The sequence below is a fragment of the Podarcis erhardii genome, assembly GCF_964252035.2.
Source record: "Podarcis erhardii genome assembly, chromosome: 8".
In the NCBI taxonomy this organism is placed as follows: Eukaryota; Metazoa; Chordata; class Lepidosauria; order Squamata; family Lacertidae; genus Podarcis; species Podarcis erhardii.
In genome coordinates this window covers 62,602,060-62,622,196 of record NC_138499.1, presented here as the reverse complement: position 1 = coordinate 62,622,196, position 20,137 = coordinate 62,602,060, and the positions used below count along the sequence as shown (strand labels likewise).

Genomic DNA, 20,137 nt, shown 5'->3' with positions numbered 1-20,137 from the left:
AAATCCCGCAAATCCCCTAGACACAATCAAAAAACAATGGGAGAATGACATAGGCTATGAGATTAACCCCACTCAATGGACCATAATGTGGTCTAAACCCCCCTTTAAATCCATATCAACAAAAAGAAAAGAACTCACACTGAAACTCACCTACAGGTGGTACCTAACACCAAGGAAACTAGCGCTAATACACCCAGGAACCTCACCAAAATGCTGGAGAGGGTGCACCTCCTCAGGCACATACTCCCTCCAGTTGAATACAAATTTCTTTCTCCAGCCCCCTTGGCTGCACTAGAGAACCTTGAAAACTCTCCAATGTTGCCATTCCCAGCTGATTGTTGGTATGTTGGCTGTTCTGGGCTCTCTTCACACCCTGACAACCAGCTGCTTGTGGGGGGGGGAGGAGTGGAACCAGGCAGCAGAAAAATCTGGAAGCAGCTACAGGTATCCTAGTTGCTTCTTTCTGATGTTTTCCAGACTGAGGGTGTATAGGCATTAGAGCTATGTGACAGGCAGAGGCGTAGGATTGGTTCTCCTGGATCATGTGACTGCCAAACTCAGAGGGGTTATTCTGGTAGGTGGTGGTTTCTCTGATGTGAAATCTCTTCTCTTGGCCGAGCTGCCACTTTTCCCTGCCCCACATCTGACATAATTTATGGCATCAGGTGTAGGGCAGATGAGTCTGGCTTTGCCAAAATGGCCTGATGGGCATAATTAGGCCCATGGACCAGAGGTTTTCCCCATCGCTGCTGACACAAGAACAGGAGGGCATTGGACCTTAGTGTAGTCATTGCCAGGCCTTACGGCAATCACTGCCTCTTAGCTTAACCTCACTGGGTGGTTGTTAGGCTTAACATCAGAAGTGGGAGCCAAGCATGTACATCACCTTGAACTTCTTGGAGGAAAAGTGGAATATTAATGCAAAATGAGAAAAATTGGTTGCTATTTTAACATGTGTAGTTGGGCTACAGTTAGCACCAAGAACATGAAGTATCTGAGCACTTGCTGAATTACATCCCAGTGGCTAAATAGCTGAGAATATATGCAGGGGATGGGGGAGTCCATAACTCACATGTTGCACAGTGGAGGAACATGGCAGAATACAGTGAGGCTTGACAGTTCAGGGAACTCAGCAGACAGCAGAAAGATCTGGATGCAGCAAGAATCAGCCTTGTGATTTCTAAACTCAGGCTTGTTGCTGTTTCTGGTTGGTGGCATTTTTGCCTGGTCTGAAATGCTATATAGTGTCCTAATGGTTCATGGTATAGGACAATGCTGGATTGGATCTTCTTGCCTGTTTAGCGTTCACTTTTCCATTTAAACCAAAATGCACAAAAACAGAGGAGTTAACAAAAATGCTTTTTCAGGGAAATAATTAATTGATTTCAGTAAGACTTGTTTGCAAATTCTGCATTTAAAAGCCCAGGATAACGTGATGCAGAAGCTGGCGTCTTTGTGCTAAAGCTGAGCAACTTCAGTTCAACCACTGGCAGCTTGCAGTAAGGTCACTCTTGTGTGGCCTTAGTTTCCCTTCAGTAAAATGGAAAATAGTTTTCTAGTTCTCAGGGTCATGGCGAGGGTAAGAAGGGAAGAAATGATGTAAAGAGTTTTGCACTTGTAAATTGCACGTGTCAAAATAGCAAGGATTTCTCATACATTTAAAAAGTCATTCTCAAAATTGGTTGCCGCAATTACTGCACACAATTACTACAAAATAGAAATTACTGGAGGAAAAGATCCTTTCCCAGTTTGTTTGCATTCTGCATTTGATAGACTTTGTTTTGGTTTCACTTATTGCCTGTATTATACGTTTTCTCTGGGGAGGAAGAAATAAGACCTTGGCCTAGCCAATGGGTGTAATGCTGGAAAATACTTAAGGTTTTTAAAAAACATTATTAGTTACCATATCACTAGAGTCTCTCTTAAAGCCAGTGTCCTTTTAATCAGCAAACAGGCTTTATTGCATCTTCAAAATAATGAAAAATTGAGCAAAGTTTTGAAGATGGGCATCTGGCAAAAGCGTCTGTATTTCCATCTGCGAGTGGTTAGCAAAGTGTTTATGATATTTAAATAGCACAAGCCTTTTCTCACTTTTGTATTTTATTCTGGTGACCTGTTTCCTTGACAAATGGTCTTTTTCAGTAGTTTTGTCCCAGGTATTATGAAAATGTTTGGAAGATGTTTGTTACATAATTGAGAGCTGGAAGGGACATTAACTCCCTGACAGAAGCGAGAATACTCCCCAAAGCCTGTACCCTTGTCAAAAGACTATAGTTCATATCCTTGTTGTTGGCATCCATCCATCTCTCTCTCTCTCTCTCTCTCCAATGGAGTGCACCTCTGGGGGTTAAGTCAAGCCTCTGTGTTGGCAGCATCAATGTGACCTCTATGAGTTGCAAGCCAGGGCAGGTGCATGGAGGTCCTGGTCTGACCAGACAACAAGACCCCCCTTCCCCGCTTCCTAGCTTCGGTGACGTCCAAAGGAAAGCAGAGCCACAATTTGCAGCTGCACATGGCTTTGGGGGACAAACAGCAGACTTTACCCCGCACACTCCGACTTACATGAGTGGAGCCTGGAAAGGAGATCTGAGTGAGGACTTCTGCTCAGGTCTGCTCCTAGGGGCCCAGACCTGCTTACCCTCACCCACAGGACCAGGCAGGATTTTTTTTAAAACTAACTGATGGCCATAGTCCATGACTTGCTTGTTTTTGCCTACCTCATAGCAAAATTGTAATGCTGCATTTATCCTATGTCACAGCTTTGTAAGGGCAGAAGGGGCACTGGGCTGGATCCGTAGAAGGGATGGAACGGAAAGACAACCGGCCCCATCTCAAGGGGAGTTCTCTTTATGGAAACATGGAGGACCGTGCTCTCTGACCAGAAGGCCAGCTTGGGGGCTGATGGGCCATAGTGCCCCCTACCATGTTGTCTCTAAGGGTTCCCCTGAAAATATTTCATGCCATAGGTAAAGGTAAAGGGACCCCTGACCTTTAGGTCCAGTCATGACCGACTCTGGGGTTGTGGCACTCATCTCCCTTTATTGGCCGAGTCATGTGGCCAGCATGACAAAGCCGCTTCTGGCGAACCAGAGCAGCACACGGAAACGCCATTTACCTTCCTGCCGGAGCAGTAACTGTTTATCTACTTGCACTTTGCTGTGCTTTCGAACTGCTAGGTTGGCAGGAGCAGGGACCGAGCAATGGGAGCTCACCCCGTCGTGGGGATCCGAACCGCCAGCCTTCTGATCAGCAAGTCCTACGCTCTGTGGTTTAACCCACAGCGCCACCCACATCAGTTCATTCCATAGTGGACCCTAAACATTAGACATTCCCCTTTTGGTATGACAGTGTATTGACCAGCACTTGGGCTGCTTGATCATTGGATCCATGTCCTGTGGTTATGCCAAACTTGTTTCTCTTTAATCAGTTCATCACACTGTGGCCTTATTCCATCCCAGATATGTCTCATGTTTGTCTTGTTCTGCTTCCCACCCCTTTGTTCACTGTGTGTATGCCTGCAAGTGCACCCAAGTTCTGTCTGCTGTTTTCTTACCATTTTTGTTGCCTTCCAGGACTGTCCTCTCTCCCCATCCCCCAATTATTTTTTTATTCGCCTTGAAGTGTGGTGACCTGATTTGGACACTGTTCCCCATAGTAAATAAATTGGAAGGAATTCCTAAGTGGTAGCAGTCAGAGGACTAGCAAAGAACAGGTCTGTTATAGTGCTTTTCTTTTCTTTCCAACCTAGAAAATGAAGTAGAAAGCAATAGAAGGAGCCACAGGCAGGGGTGCTTTGCTACTTATGGTCTATGTTGCATGCAGATGTGCTTCCTTACTGCAAAGCAGCATCAGGTCAGCCTAACCCCTTAGGGAAACAGTGGGGTGTACGGGATGTGCTTAAACATTTCCCTTTCAGCTGCCTCCTCAATTTTAGGTCTCCCAAACTGCTTTTTCCCATCTAGAGTGTCCCAGTTGCGTGTTTACTTTGCAAACACACATCTAGAAGAACATTATGAGGGGGGAAAGTCCACCCTTTTTTCAATCTGTTACAAATTGCCTCTGACCATTGGGATTTGAATACACACAAATGCTTTTTCCTGTTTGACTCTCAGTAGCTTGGTTAGGGACAGCTGTGGTTATTTACAATAGGCAAGCCACTGACTTAAAGCCATGCCTTCCATTTCTCCAGGTGTTTAGGCTCCTGTCATAGGTCTTGCTTGTATCCAAGGAGGCTGTCTGCTTTTGCAGCGGGGGCAACCTGTTCTTCCCCCAGCAGCCCTCTGCAGGCCCTCATAGTCCGCCCCAGGACACTGGAGGATTCTTTGGAGCAGATTTTGCAGGTGCACTGATTGAAGACAAGGCGGTGAAGTCCCGCCACATGAGCCGGGGCAGCCCATCAATAAGGCACAATTAAACCATTTGCCACTGGTGGCAGATCTGACCGCTGCCATTGTGCCACTGCCAGCCCTGCCAAGGCTTCTCCCATGATGCAGCCACTGTGCTGCTGTCATTGTGCCCTCACTGCTGCTGCTGTGCTGTGGGCACAGCCACAGGCGATGTGGGGCTGGTGGCAACATTGGGGCAGGTGGGGGTTCAGATCTGCCCGATGTGGGTGCGGGGGCAGCATCAGGGCGGTTTCCCAACAGCAGCCCTGACACCAGCAATGTTGCATTCCTTACATTATTTTTTTATTTTTATTTCTCTGCTCCACCTCTCCCCCCCCCCCCCAGTCTAAATACTATTTTAGGGCCACTTCTGTTCCTTTGCTTTGTTTCTTTCCGATATAAACTCCCTTGTGGCTACTTGTCTATATAGGTTTTACAAGCATAAGGTTCTCTATGCAAAAGGAAATGTATGTCTACGGAACATGTAAGTGCACTGTATGCATGTTAGCTTATTTGTTCAAGTATGTAGTCAGGTCATAGACAGAAGTGAAACAAAGGCCTGGATTGTTATATATCACCAGCTGACCAGCAGTATTGTTCAAGATTGTGCAGCATATTCTGGGATAGTACCTTAAAATATTATTTCACATTACATGCAAGTTCACTACCTGTGGAAAGAATACTGCTGAACTCATGAAGGCATTTTGTTACACTTGTTTGTAGAGGAAGATACATGACATGTGAGGCGAGGTCTTTTAAGATTTTGATCTGATATTTATGCAGGGATAGAAGAGATTAAACTTAACAATGCAATGATTTCTGGGAAAGGAAATGTACTCTGCTACAGTGCATTTCAATTAATTGACTGTGATTTTATGTAAACTGTGGTATTTTTACTGTTGTTAGCCGCTCTGAGCCTGGCTTTGGCTGGGGAGGGTGGGATATAAATAAAATTTTATTACTATTATTGTTATTACTACTTTGGTTATTATGTCTCATTGATTGCATAAACGTATACTCTGCTTTTCCCCTCAAAAAGGAGTTGCTTGAATCAACAGAAATATACAGTGTCCAAACCAAGGGAAATAATAATACTGCTATATTCTGCCTTGGTCAGACCACACCTGGAGTACTGTGTCCAGTTCTAGGCACCACAGTTTAAGAAATAAATTGACAAGCTGAATTGTGTGCAGAGAAGGGCGACCAAGCCTTATCAGGAACTGTTGAGGGCGTTGGGCATGTTGAGCCTGAAGAAGAGGAGAATGAGAGGAGATGCAATAGCCACCTTCAAATATCTAAAGGGCTGTCACATGGAAGACAGTGTGATCTTGTTTCTCCTGCTGTTGGACAGTGGAAGGCCTCCCTTGGGAGGTGGTGGATTCTACTTCCTGGGAGGTTTTTAAGCAGAGGTTAGATGACCAGCTGTCATGGATGCTTTAGTTGAGGTTCCTGCATTTCAGGGGGTTGGATTAGATAACCCTCGGGTCCCTTCCAGCTGTACAATTCTCTGATGCTAGGGTGCAAAATACAAAGCAAACATAAAAATGTGGTCCATTGTCAAAACACATTTACCAGACTACAGCAGAATACAGAGAGCCAAAACTCCATTTGTGTATTTTTGATTCATCGCATACTATTTATGCTGCTGTATTGAAAGCTTGTATAGATTTGTAGGAGAAAGCAAGCTCTCAGCTATACAACCACAGCACGTTACTATTAAGACACCCACATGTAATAAAAATAACAGCTCTAACTAAGCATGAGAACTTAATTTAAAAGGACTACATAGATAACCATATCTGTTGTGTATTAAATCTTAGTAAAATGTTAAAATTGAGTATGGTTTTTTTGGGGGGGAAATAATAATAATGAAGAAATTGCAACAAATAACTGCTTTTCCATAAAACATACAGGGATCTGATGGTTAAAATGGCTATCAAATGTAGTGTGAATATGAAACAAATATATCACCTTAAACACTCTAAAAGCAACTGATATCCCAGTATGAATAGCACTCTATGAAAAGAATAAATATGTCTTGCAGCTGGGAACTAGAATAAACTGTTTCAAGGTGAAAGAAGAGCAGTATTATAAGGGTACACACAAAAGAAATTTTATACAGATGTTTTAAGAGCTGCTTTTTTCCAGTCAGGGTTGTTGAAATTGCAAGTCAGGAGCAACATTACTGCTTCACTGAAAATTGTTCCAAATACTTTAGATAGCACAGGAAATGTGTTCTCACATACTTGACATTTAAATATTAATACTAATACCAAAACCTTTTGACCACAAAGAAATGCTGGAGCAAGATTTGGAAAGGAGAACTTTTTGATTAGGTGAAGTAGTATCATTTTATGACAGAGTTGTCATAATGATTTTTGATCATTTTGTCACTTGAAGAAACTACAAAATATATAGTGAAACCATGAATTTGTTCGTGCCTCCTGCACCCTCAACTGGATATGCTTCTTTTGAAAAACGATGAATAAGCAGTAATCACCCCAACCTGTATTTTTCATTTGCTGTTATCTTTAGCTTGCCACAAAGAAGTTTGTAGACTTTTCATATACCGTTTTTGAGATGGGTGTGGTTAAAAGATGCCTTCCCCGAAGATGCTTCTCTGGTTGCATTTCTCTAATGTTTTTCTTTGGGCAATGATGATTGAAGAAGGGAAGGAGTGACAAGTACTTTCTTCCCTTCTATAATTTATTATTTCCTTTGCAGAATTACATGCTGCACTAAAAACAAAAATCAGAAACATTGTACAATACAATTTCCTCAATGTAGTTTTAAAAAAGACCGGGGGGGGGGTGTTGCTGCTTGGCAGCCAGCTGAAAGCTTGCTTTGGGGTGGTTTTCCTGAAATCTGGGTGCCTGTAGCCTCCAGTCATAATAATGGCATGACTATTGCCACAGCCAATCAGGAAAGGGGAGGGGAAACATGATGAGATGGCTGGAAACATTGGATGGCATTCAACTATGTTTTACTGAGTGACTCCGTTGAAACAAATGGAACTAACTTGGTCATTTTCATTACCCTTAATGGATCTACTCTGGATAAAACTTAGTTGAATAGCTCTCACTATTTTGTTAGTTTTAAGCATTTGCCACATGACACCAACTTCAGAGCATCAGGTTATTTGTAGTGGGAGAATACAGTACACTTATCAAAAATTGGAAAGCTTTCTCCATATATTCCAGTTTTCAAATAGTGTGTATGTGTGCCATAGGATATATTGCCCCTGATTAAAAGTAGTCACATGTTAAAAGATCTCAAACTTGGGATAGAAGGTCCTTGTGAACTCAGTGCATATGGTAGTGGCCATCCTTGCCTTGTGAAGAGGCCTCTAGCCTGGCCATAATGTATAATAGATGATGATGATGATGATGATGATGATAATGTATAAAAATAATCTTAAATACATTTTCCTGTCCAATGAACTCCCTTATTTTATTTTGTCAAGCGGTTATCTAGTGGAAGCAAGGCCAGGCAGTGAGGTTACAATTCTAGTGATGACTGGGATATTTGGAAGGATATAGATGGAATATGTTTCTGTCCCTCCTAGTGATGTATACCAGACATCCATTCTAAACCATGACATAACCTCTTCATTCACTATGTGGTTTAGAGCAATATATTTGTTATTGTGCCTTTTGTCCCAAAAGGAAGCACAGGGAAGCTAACGACACAAAACAGTACAATAAAACAGCACAATAAACAGTACAATAAAAATAGCAGTAAATAATACTTCTCTAACACCCATCAAAGGCCTGGACATAGCCAGAGCGAGGGAAAATCAGATTTTACACAGAAGGGAATTCCATGGGGATTCCTGCCACTGAGAATGCCCTGTCTCAATCTCGTAGGACCATTCTCCTCTCCAGCACTGATGTAACTATGAACAGGACCTCTCACCCTCACGGCAAAGTCTGTCTTGGAAGATACTAGGGAAGGTGCTACTTCAAGTATATAGGCCTCAAATCATTCAGGAGCATGCATTACATTTGATGTGAAAGAGAGCATTGGCTCTCCAATCCCTATACCCCACTTCACAAGTGAGGCTGGCAATACTGTAGAGAAGCTGCATGTGGCTTGTAGACCCATCTGTATGGCTGGGGCTGGCCAGAATAATTTGCCATAGTTCAGTTGTTTTTGGTTGCATCCTCACAGCAGTTGTCATTTGTACTCCATTTATCCACTTGTACCCTTTTTCTCAGCTTCTCTCTGCTCCTTGCATAATACAGCACAGTACACTTTGGAGTAATTGAAAATGTACTTGGTGATAATAACACAGGACTTTGCCACAAAGGCAAGAGGGCAGTGTTCCAACATTTTGTTGGAAATAACGTACTTGCTGAATGGAAAACTCCGTCGCGGTGTTCAGTTGCGCCAGAAGCGGTTTAGTCGTGCTGACCACATGACCTGGAAAACAGTCTGTGGACAAACGCCGGCTCCCTCGGCCTGAAGCGAGATGAGCTTTGCACCCCATAGTGGCCTTTGACTGGACTTAACCGTCCAGGGTTCCTTTACCTTTTATCTTTAGTTTCTCTCATCGTAACACTCAGCCAGATGATGAGTTGCTATAATTCTAATAGCAAAATTTGCTATTTCCTTTGCAAAATTTGCAATGTACTTCCCACCAGAATAACTTCACAAATGGTTGCATTTCCTGGCCTATTAATATTTTTCGTATTTTATGAAATTTTACTTCTTGAGGCTATTGCACCCCAGTCATTGAGAGGCATGCTGACAGAATTTCTACTGGACAAAACTTCGATTATTGTCTTAAAAGTAGAAGGTATGAATTGCTACTACAGATGTGAGTCAGAGGTAAGAGTCTAATTAGTTAGCATTTACTAATAGTAGCTATTCCTCTGTGGACTGCAGTGCACTAACAAGGCCTTAGCCATAAAATAGCAACTGCTAGCTTGGATTAGATAATTCATAGACACAGATTAAAAAACCATAAGGAGACCATTATGATGTCTGAGCCTGGCATTGTAACAGCATAATGCAGGATATAGAACTTGGTAGTTACTCCTATATTGTCCTTGTAATTTCCAGTTGAGTTAAAATATATGTTCCAGTACTTGATTTGGAGATCCTGAGTTACAGATAATCCCTTGCCACCGTAGTCTAGGCAGATTGTTCTCCTGGCTAATTATTTTTTAGCATGAGTAACAAGCTCATGGTCTCACAGAAATATCCCATCATACTAAAAAAACAAAAACAAAAAAACAAAAAAACCTTAGAAGCTGGCATATTTAATAGAGTTTGTCTCTATCATTATAGAATGTTACAGCCTCTGCTGGCTGAATGAAATTCATTCTCAAACTTGCGCAGCATTGTGTGAACTCAGTGGGAGCAGGCACAGGGTTCCGTATTCATGGAACAGAAAATCAGTCTTATGCAAAAGTGATCAAATTAAGAAAGAAAGCGAACAGGGCTTGTGACGGTTGGTAGCTGCAATTAATTAAAAATGGCTCTAGGTGTTTAATTTGGAAATCACTGACATAGGTTGTCATGATGGTTCCAAAATGTGGCACAGCCAAAATGCTGTAAATTTTGGAGTGGTACTTCAAAAGTTTTAAGTTCTGCTATTTTCTGTGTTTGTTAATGAATGTGTTGCAGGTCCTTCCCATGTGTGTGTGTGTGTATATATATATATATATATATATATATATATATATGCAGGTTTTGGTGTCCTCGGGTGTCTTCCCGTGTAAAAGTTGGGGTGTCTAGGCGACGTTTCGACGAGGTCTCACTCGTCATCTTCAGGCTGGTGCTTTCGGCTTCTTGTTACTGGAACAGAGCAGGATCTCAGTGTTTGAGTTCCTATAAATACTGTAGAGGGGGTGTGGTGTATAGCCTCCAATGTTCTGGGCAGAGAGGAAGTTCCCAGGCTAGTGTGCCTTTTCTTCTTTTGTTCCTTAATTACTTGAGAGATATCTTGAGTGATTTCTTGAGTGATATCCTGAGTACCACTTAGGTGGGTCATTAGGTGTGGATTAGTTGTTAAAGTCTTTGTGTCTTGACCTCTTGAACTTTGTGAAGAGTTTTCCTGAGAAGATGGCTGTACTGTACTTAGTTGTGCTCTGGCTTGGCTTCGTGTATAGGGGCGAGCTGTGGTTTTGTGGCTTGTGTCAGCCAGATCTGTGTAGGGATTGCAGGGGGGTGCAGCATCCGGAGGTGCCACCATGGATTGGCTACTGGATGGTGTCTGTAATTCATCTGTGGAGAGGGTCTGGGTTTGGGTCTGGTGTGGTTGATTGGTGTTGGCGTTCTGTGTGCCTCTGGATCTGGTGTCAGTTTTTGTGGGGAGGGCTAATTTCCAGATGTCTGGCAAGCGGGATGTGTCGTCACGCTTGTTCATGTTGTGAGGGTGTTTCTCTATCTCGATGGCTTCCATGATTATTCTCTTGTGGTGATGTTCCGTGTTAAAGAGCAATTTGGAATCTGCAAAATTAATTTCGTGTCCTGTTTCTTTCATGTGTTGGAAAAGAGAGGAAGTTTTTTCTTCTTTTTTGACGGCATTCTTGTGTTCTGCGATACGTGCATTTATTCGTCTGTTTGTTTGTCCAATGTACGTGGCTGGGCAGACTTTGCAGGGTATTTCATAGATCCCTTGGTTTTCCAACTGGATTTTATCCTTGGGGTTTCTGAGGATATTGGCTATTTTTTGGTTGGTGCAAAAGGCTGTTTTGATATTGTGTTTATGGAGGATTTTGCTAATTTTATCTGTAGTGCCCTTGATATAAGGAAGGAGGGCCATGCCATTGTTTTCTTCTGTGTCTTGGTTTTTGGGGGGTGTTTCCTTTTGGATTAGCTTCGTAATCCTGTTTTGCTGGTATCCATTGGCAATTAACACGTTTGAGAGATTCTGTAACTCAGTTGTCAAGTGGTCTTTGTCAGCCAGGCGTTTGGTTCTGGAGATGAGAGTCTTGGCTACGGAGTTTATTTGTGCAGGGTGGTGGTGTGATTGTGCATGTAAGTAGCGGTTGGTGTGTGTTTTTTTCCGGTAGATAGTGTGTCCTAGGGAGCCATCAGGTTTTTTGTAGATTAGGACGTCAAGGAAGGGATCTATGAAATACCCTGCAAAGTCTGCCCAGCCACGTACATTGGACAAACAAACAGACGAATAAATGCACGTATCGCAGAACACAAGAATGCCGTCAAAAAAGAAGAAAAAACTTCCTCTCTTTTCCAACACATGAAAGAAACAGGACACGAAATTAATTTTGCAGATTCCAAATTGCTCTTTAACACGGAACATCACCACAAGAGAATAATCATGGAAGCCATCGAGATAGAGAAACACCCTCACAACATGAACAAGCGTGACGACACATCCCGCTTGCCAGACATCTGGAAATTAGCCCTCCCCACAAAAACTGACACCAGATCCAGAGGCACACAGAACGCCAACACCAATCAACCACACCAGACCCAAACCCAGACCCTCTCCACAGATGAATTACAGACACCATCCAGTAGCCAATCCATGGTGGCACCTCCGGATGCTGCACCCCCCTGCAATCCCTACACAGATCTGGCTGACACAAGCCACAAAACCACAGCTCGCCCCTATACACGAAGCCAAGCCAGAGCACAACTAAGTACAGTACAGCCATCTTCTCAGGAAAACTCTTCACAAAGTTCAAGAGGTCAAGACACAAAGACTTTAACAACTAATCCACACCTAATGACCCACCTAAGTGGTACTCAGGATATCACTCAAGAAATCACTCAAGATATCTCTCAAGTAATTAAGGAACAAAAGAAGAAAAGGCACACTAGCCTGGGAACTTCCTCTCTGCCCAGAACATTGGAGGCTATACACCACACCCCCTCTACAGTATTTATAGGAACTCAAACACTGAGATCCTGCTCTGTTCCAGTAACAAGAAGCCGAAAGCACCAGCCTGAAGATGACGAGTGAGACCTCGTCGAAACGTCGCCTAGACACCCCAACTTTTACACGGGAAGACACCCGAGGACACCAAAACCTGCACCCTGTACCCGTGAAAATCCTGTACCCGTGAAAATCTACGAAAGCATATATATATATATATATATATATATATATATATATCTGTGTTATTCTTTGTTTATATATATATATTCTGTGTTTATATATATATATAAACACCCCAACTAGACTAGCCTAGACACCCCAACTTTTACACGGGAAGACACCCGAGGACACCAAAACCTGCAAAGAATATATATATATATATATATATATATATATATATATATATATATATATTCTTTGTTTATATATATATATTCTGTGTTATATATATATATATATATATATATATATATATTTGCTTTCGTAGATTTTCACGGGTACAGGAATGCAGGTTTTGGTGTCCTCGGGTGTCTTCCCGTGTAAAAGTTGGGGTACTTTTACACGGGAAGACACCCGAGGACACCAAAACCTGCATATATATATATATATATATATATCTGTGTTATTCTTTGTTTGCAAATCTAGGGTATTTTCCTAGCATTTGCTTCCCCCATCTGTGTCTATTTTTAAAACTTACAATTCAATCTTATAGTATAGAAGACTTTCATATTCCCAATCTGTTTCTTCCCCACCCCAAGGGCTGCTTCTGTGAAAGCATTTTTTTCTGAATGCCCACATCTGATGGCTTACTACACAATGGAATTAAGTAAAGAATTGGGGCCTAATAGATTTTGCTTTTGTGGGGAGTGGGAGTTTACTGCTCCAGGCAGCAGATTTTCACCGTTCGCAATACAGCTTTGTCCTGTCTGCTCAGAACACGAAGTAAGAGCTTTTTCAGTGGTTACATCTATTCTGATACATGGAACAAGGTTTTTTCATATCATGATGAGACTTCGCTGTAAAAAATGTGTAATCTTAGCTAAGTAACTTCTGGATGGTTATATTGTCTTCTATATCCCAAGGTAAACAACACGATCAGTAACTTTCTAGCTAGTTATAGGGACAATTTATAAATGCAGCGTGCTCTATGCCTTGTGCATTGCAAAGTAGTATCATTTTTCTTAACAGTATGTATTGAGGTCAAATTGGTGAAAAACAGGAGTGGTTAAATGTTAGCTGAGCTGTGTGAATGTTAACGGAACTAAAGTAATACTGAAACTATTGTGGGAGTAAAATGGTGGTGGCTTGGCAGATAACAAGAGAGAAGAAAACATTTTATTGGGCTATAAATGTATGAAAAAAAGTGTTTGCAACATTGAATGAAAAGTAATCGTAGCATAATGTTGCTCAAGCTGAATTTTCAGTTTGCCCCAATCCTGCTTGCATTTGTAACTTCAGTAAAATGATAGTTCTTTATCTCTGAATGTTATCTCTGAATGTGATTAAAAGTATCTTCATACTCTTACGACATTTTATATAGTTTTGAAAGCATTTTGCATATATGTAGTAACTGAATTTTGTATTTATTATGCAGTCATGTATCACATCTCTTAAAGTCACTGAAGTATTGTGCTAGCATTATTTACAGGGGTTTTTTTTTAAGCACTTGTTTTTCTGGATATTTGCTTTTATGCAAAAGTTTATGTTAAAATTTGCAATGGCTTCCTTGCTCTTATAACACCATTTTTTCTCTCTAGTTAGATAAAATTGTTCAACTTTCATAAACAAACAGCTCCTTCTACTTCAGAGATGAACCCAAAATGCTATCGAACCATTTTTGAGGAAGTTTATATCAGAATTTGCATTTTTACATACTTCATAGGAAGTAGCCAAGTATATTAAATTGAAACTATTTACTGTTGATTTTGTGTGAATGTTCCAACATACAGTGGTACCTCGGGTTACAGACGCTTCAGGTTACAGACTCCGCTAACCCAGAAATAGTACCTCGGGCTAAGAACTTTGCTTCAGGATGAGAACAGAAATTGCGCGGCGGTGGCATAGCAGCAGCGGGAGGCCCCATTACCTAAAGTGGTGTCTTAAGTTAAGAACAGTTTCAGGTTAAGAACGGACCTCCGGAACGAATTAAGTTCTTAACCTGAGGTACCACTGTATAGCCAGATCATAATCTGCCATATTGTGACTTTAGTGACTGAAAGAATGCATACACCTTAAGCCGCAATAAATCAAACAGTGCATTGTTGCTGGATCTCATGGGCTGAAACTGAGTGTCATACATCACAAAAATCAGCAAGGATGTTAGGGATTCCTAGGGCTTGTATTCTATAAATTCAGTGATTTGAAGGTGTCAGAACAGATGCATCAGTAAACAAAAAACATCCAGCTCACCCTTTTTTACATATGATCCAGGTTCTTCAGATTCAGTGCTTACTCCCTTTCTGGTCATGGTGAGGGGTTTAATGTAGGTGACTCACTTCCATATACTGCTTAAGTGATGCGTTGGAACAAAGGCTTGCAGAGAAGTCTGGCCTGCTGAGAGGTCATCAGAGATTTTTCTGTAGCTCTGGAACTCCTCTTCCACGTAAGGCTTAAAGGTAAAGGGACCCCTGACCATTAGGTCCAGTCGTGGCCGACTCTGGGGTTGCGGCGCTCATCTCGCTTTATTGGCCGAGGGAGCCGGTCATGTGGCCAGCATGACTAAGCCGCTTCTGGCTAACCAGAGCAGCGCACAGAAACACTGTTTACCTTCCTGCCGGAGCAGTACCTATTTATCTACTTGCACTTTGACGTGCTTTTGAACTGCTAGGTTGGCAGGAACAGGGACCCAGCAACGGGAGCTCACCCCGTCACGGGGAATCGAACCGCCGACCTTCTGATCAGCAAGTTCTAGGCTCTGTGGTTTAACCCACAGTGCCACCTGCATCCCTCCACATAAGGCTTGCCACAGACCAAGTCTGAGGGTCTTCTGGAAATGCTGCAAGACCTTCTGTTGATGGCTGGGAATAAGTGAACGATTTCAACAGTGGGTGGGATCCAACTCATGAGTCCCTTCAGTGGAAGCGCACACAAGGACTTACGCTGGTGCAACAGGGCTTTCCTCTATCTTCTTCCCCACACACAAGAAATGGGTTCTTGGGAGGTTGGAAGAACCCCAGGGTCAGCATGTGGGGGAAGGAGAGAGAAAGAGCATTGAATTCCTCCCAGTATATTTAAAATATGCTTACCAGCTTAGGCTGGTGAGCTAGCCACCACCCTATATAGAAGCAGTCAGACTTCCCTCTGCTATTCATGCCCTGGCTACACCCAGACAAGATTAGTGTAACACACTTTTTGTGGGGAGTGCCCCTAAAGATGTTCAGAAGCATCAGTTGGTACAAGATATGGCAGCCAAGATGCTTATGGTGGTCAAGTGTTGGAAATGCATTACATTGATTTTACATTGCTGCACTGGCTATCTATTCGCTTCTGGCCTCAATTTAAAACCATTCAGAAGCTGGTTACTTCAAGAGCCACCTATACCTGTAAGGACCTGCCCAGGCCTTAAGATGATCCACAGAGGCCCTTCTTGCAGTCCTCACAATTAAGATTGGTCTTGGTTGAAACAAAAGAAATGGGCTTTTCAGTGCTGATCCTATATCTATATCCTATATCTATGGAACTCCCTCTCAAGGGAGGTGCATGTGACTCCTTCTCTGTTTGCTTTTGCTTTTCATTTTAGTCTGGTATGAAATAGGAATTATTTTATGCTGCTGTTTTTGATTTAAATAATTGTTAAATGCAGGTGTTAAAGTGTTTTTATGACACTGCTTGTAAGCTGCCATGGGGTAACTTTTGTTTTGAAAGGTAGCATATAAATCCTTAAAATGTATACTATGTAGATTTGTAAAGACAGCCAATTTTTAAGTATGTTTACTGTTTCTTGGTGTCTGTTTTTATGATTCCATATGTGATTGGTTGCATATAAATAATGCATATGAATAAATGAAATATGTATCATTGTAGCTAAATATGCTTAAATGAGTTCTGAATGCATGTGACACAGCTTTATGCAGGCAAAATGAATGAAATAGCTGGGTGATTTCCTTCCTCCTGCCTCTCTCTGTGGAACAAAAAAAATTTCCACATTTTGTAGAGATGCAAATTGAAACACATGACAGTACCTATACAGTATATAAATATAGTGCTGGAAAAGAGCTACAAATCTGTTCTTTCATAATAGAATCCAACGTGTTTACTAGTTTTTGAAAATGTGTGCACATCAAATAAATCTCCAGTATTTGGGCCAGAGTGTACCAGCATTATGCAAAGGGAAGATTAACAGCACTCAGTATAAAGCTATGATCCACTTTCCTCTTGATTCCCAGACACTATCAACCAAATCAACAAAGAACTAAACTAGTGAAGAGGTCATGTTCTTTGCTTCATTTGCATCATTATAAGGGGAAAGTCTGTCATAATAGAAAATCTCACTGAATCTAGTGAATTATCTCTCAATTATGATAGCACATGTAGGAAGATTATAGTGGGAATAAAAACAGCCAGGATAGCAAGTGTGCCTCAATACAATGAAAGAAAACACCAGATATTCCGCAGCTACTGATACAGTAGTTCTCTTCTAGGTCTGCTTCTGGTCATTTCAGTCTGTGCGCTCAAGTCTCTGACAACCCTCTGCTCTAAAGGGCCCAATTACCCTTAAGGACAGTCCTGTGTGCATGGCCTCAAACGACGCTCATCGGGACACCGTCACTATTTCTCCTGTATCCAAGGAGAGAGGTTATTGGTATTTGTCATTCTGCACATCCTTCCATTGAATGGGAATAAGATCAGTTGCCCCCAGTACTTAATATGAATTCCTGGGTTCAAGAAATAAATTCAGCACAACAGTTGCTTCTCTCTATCTTCTGGCATGAAGGCCGGAAGGCAAGGAGGGAAATGTGGCAGGAGAGGCAACAGCAAGGAGTGCCAGGGGTGGGTCATGTCTCAGGTGTGGAAGACTTGAGCACAAGCAGTGACTGCCTTGTGTTTTGTATTGTTTATTTTTAAATGTTTCTGGTTCTACATTGTCTTTATGGTGGTGTATTTTATTTTGTTGAGTCGCATTGAGACATTTTATTTATTATAAAGTGACAGTTAAATGTAATAAATTATAAACATTATTTTTTATTATTAATAGAGCAAGTGAACCGGTAGGGAGCTTCAAAAGAAAAAGGATAAGGAGCTTTAAAAAGGAGCCTAAAATTAATGTGCAAATAATTTATGTAATAATATAATGTGCTCAATGTATTTTGGTATATTGCTGCCTTCATCACTGAGAGTGAACAAGAACTATATTAGGAGTGCTCAATAGTAAAATAATACCATTATATAAAAATAAACACATTACATCAAATAGCTAAGCAAACTATGTACACCCCCTAATCTTAAACCAATGAAAAGACTTGAAAACAAGAATTCTTATTAGAATTGGTGAGAGAGCACTCCCTGATTTGATTTGATTTGATTTTAATGGCTTTTGTGTGTGCATCTGTTTGCCTGTCTACAATTTTGCATCTTCTCTATTTCATTAAGATATCTCTTTATTTCTCAGCAGAAAATCATTGCACCGTGGTTGGATGTTTCAAGACTCAGTGGATTTTTACATCAAAGAAAAGTAGAAGATCTGTGCATTTATTAAGTAAGACTTTTTATGTTTAACTTTTTCTGCTTGTAGTCCATGACATGGAAATAAAAAAGAGCAACATGCTTGCATCTGATGTGTGCATTATAGCTTTGAGGCTCCAAAACAAGTACACAAGAAATGCTTTATTCTGTGGCCTTGTTTGCATGTCGCCATAAACCATGGTTTTTCATGCAGGGACAAGTTGCATCCACTGTGCTCCTCCCTGCAACAGCTGGGAGGAAACAAACCATGTTCCTTGGTTTAGCGTTATGTCTGAATTTGTGACTGTGGTTTGTTTCACTTTAGTCAAACCATTGTGATAAAACAAGATTTCATAGGTGCCATATTAACTATGCAGTGGCGGAGCTTCATGCTCTGGCACCGGGGGCGGGGGGGGGGCGGAGAGCAGATGGGCCGGGCTGGCACGCATCCTGGGAGCGGGGTGTGCCACCTGCGGGGACAGGGTGGGGTGCCCAGTGCAGGCGGGGGGGGGGGCAGCCGCGATGGCACCCTGCTGGGATCGCTCTGCTGGGAACAGTGTGCTTCCCCCCCACTTCTCTTCCTCCGCCAGTGTGACCATGGGGTCATTTTAAGAAGTAGTTGGGCAAATCCCTCCATAGAATCACTTAATCAGGTGGGGTTGATGTTTATCTGGATGTGGGGAATTTCTGTTTCACTTTTTTATTGTGATCAGATCATTTTCTGGTGATATTTAGGCTTGCTGCAAAGGTGAGATACCAGTTGGAATGGTCTGCCCTTGGAGGCAGATAGATCTGGATGAATTTCTGAGAGTCCTTCAAGGAGTTTCCACTTGGCATGGCTGGTGTCCCTATTAATGCCTTGGTCACTTTGTGGAGGTAGCTTTACCTAAAATATGAAGGCCCCCTCGCTTGAAGCCTTTTCCCCCTGAATAATTGCAAAAACTGGGGAAATGTTGGACTACGACGTGTGAAAGCATACAGAAGCTTGTTTAAATCTACGCAAACCTTCAGCTTTTAGAAGTCCATGGTAGATAAGATGGCAAATATGAAGAAGCAGAAACAGAAAGCAATAGCTCAGAAAATGAGACTGATAAAATTTTATGTAGCATTCATTGAGACCCCCTTTTTCTCAGTTCTTTTTTATGTCTGCTTGACAGTATGGAGAACTGAAGGAGACATAGGATTATATTAAGCGATAATCCTACTCAGAGTAAGACCTATTGAAGTTAATAGACATAAGGAACTAATTACTAATTTCAGTGGGTCTATTTTGAGTAGGACTTAGTTGATTACAGCCCATCATAATTTTCTGCTCCTTATAAAATGGCAAAAGGAAAGAGATGCTAGGTTCCTTGCCGTCTAGCAGCTTGTAGATTCATCTGTAACAAAAAGTAAAAAGAGTTTGTAAATACTGACTGAAGAGATTGTATAAACATGATAATTTAATGGCAAACCAATTTATATATAATACATTTTATGTTCCTAAAGTAACAAAGTGACTTTTGCTCTGTAAAAGAGGCTAACAAGCAATTAAGTATTGCTTCGGTATCTGTATTTTTTAAAAAACAAAATAAAATGAAAAACAATATTTTCCTTCCTGTGTCTTCAAAATTTCCAGAAATTTCATCTCTAAGCTTAGGTGATTGACATGATCACTTCCAACTGCCTGTTTCCTTAAATAGAGCTTATTCAGCTCCTTTTGTTCATGAGAGAACTAGGGGTAAGAATCTGAAGGATAATGGGTGGAATGCAAGTATAAAACTGTGGTTCATCAAATGCTGAATTTTGAGTGCCTATGCCAAAATCTCAGCAACGTACAATAACATAATTATAAACATGAAATACAAAGAAATGCAGCATATAAAATAAGTGCAACGTAACAAACCAACAAAGTAATGAGATAATCCTTTCCTCAAATGCAATTCCCATTGGACTGAGCAAATCCCATAGTAGCTAATCAAAGACATTAAAAGGGGGGGGGGGTGGTGTCTTTGCCTAGCATTGAAAAGATTGTCAAATGAGTACCAGACAGCACTCTTTGCAGAAAGCATCCTTTTCTTGCTAACCAGAGCAACTTGTTAAACTAATTTCAAAAATGGCCTGCTGCAAAAAGTGACTGCTGCTACAGCAGGCATATGCAAACTCGGCCCTCCAGATGTTTTGGGACTACAACTCACATCATCCCTAGATATCAGGACCAGTGGTTAGGGATGAGGAGAGTTGTAGTCCCAAAACA

General features: G+C 41.6%; 1 protein-coding gene across 16 annotated transcripts in view; it reads left to right on the top strand.

Annotated features, from left to right (window-relative positions):
* Positions 1 to 20,137, top strand: part of ATXN1 (ataxin 1) — a 231,494-nt gene that overhangs the window by 36,955 nt on the left and 174,402 nt on the right. For 12 of the 16 annotated variants that reach the window (XR_014159337.1, XM_081873398.1, XM_081873396.1 and 9 more), the window contains one exon: positions 17,849 to 17,935. The exons of 3 other annotated variants lie outside the window; for them this stretch is intronic. The gene's annotated coding sequence lies outside the window, so the exon portion shown is untranslated. The remainder of the gene's footprint in view (positions 1 to 17,848; positions 17,936 to 20,137) is intronic. One more of the 16 variants, XM_081873397.1, reaches the window with a different exon arrangement.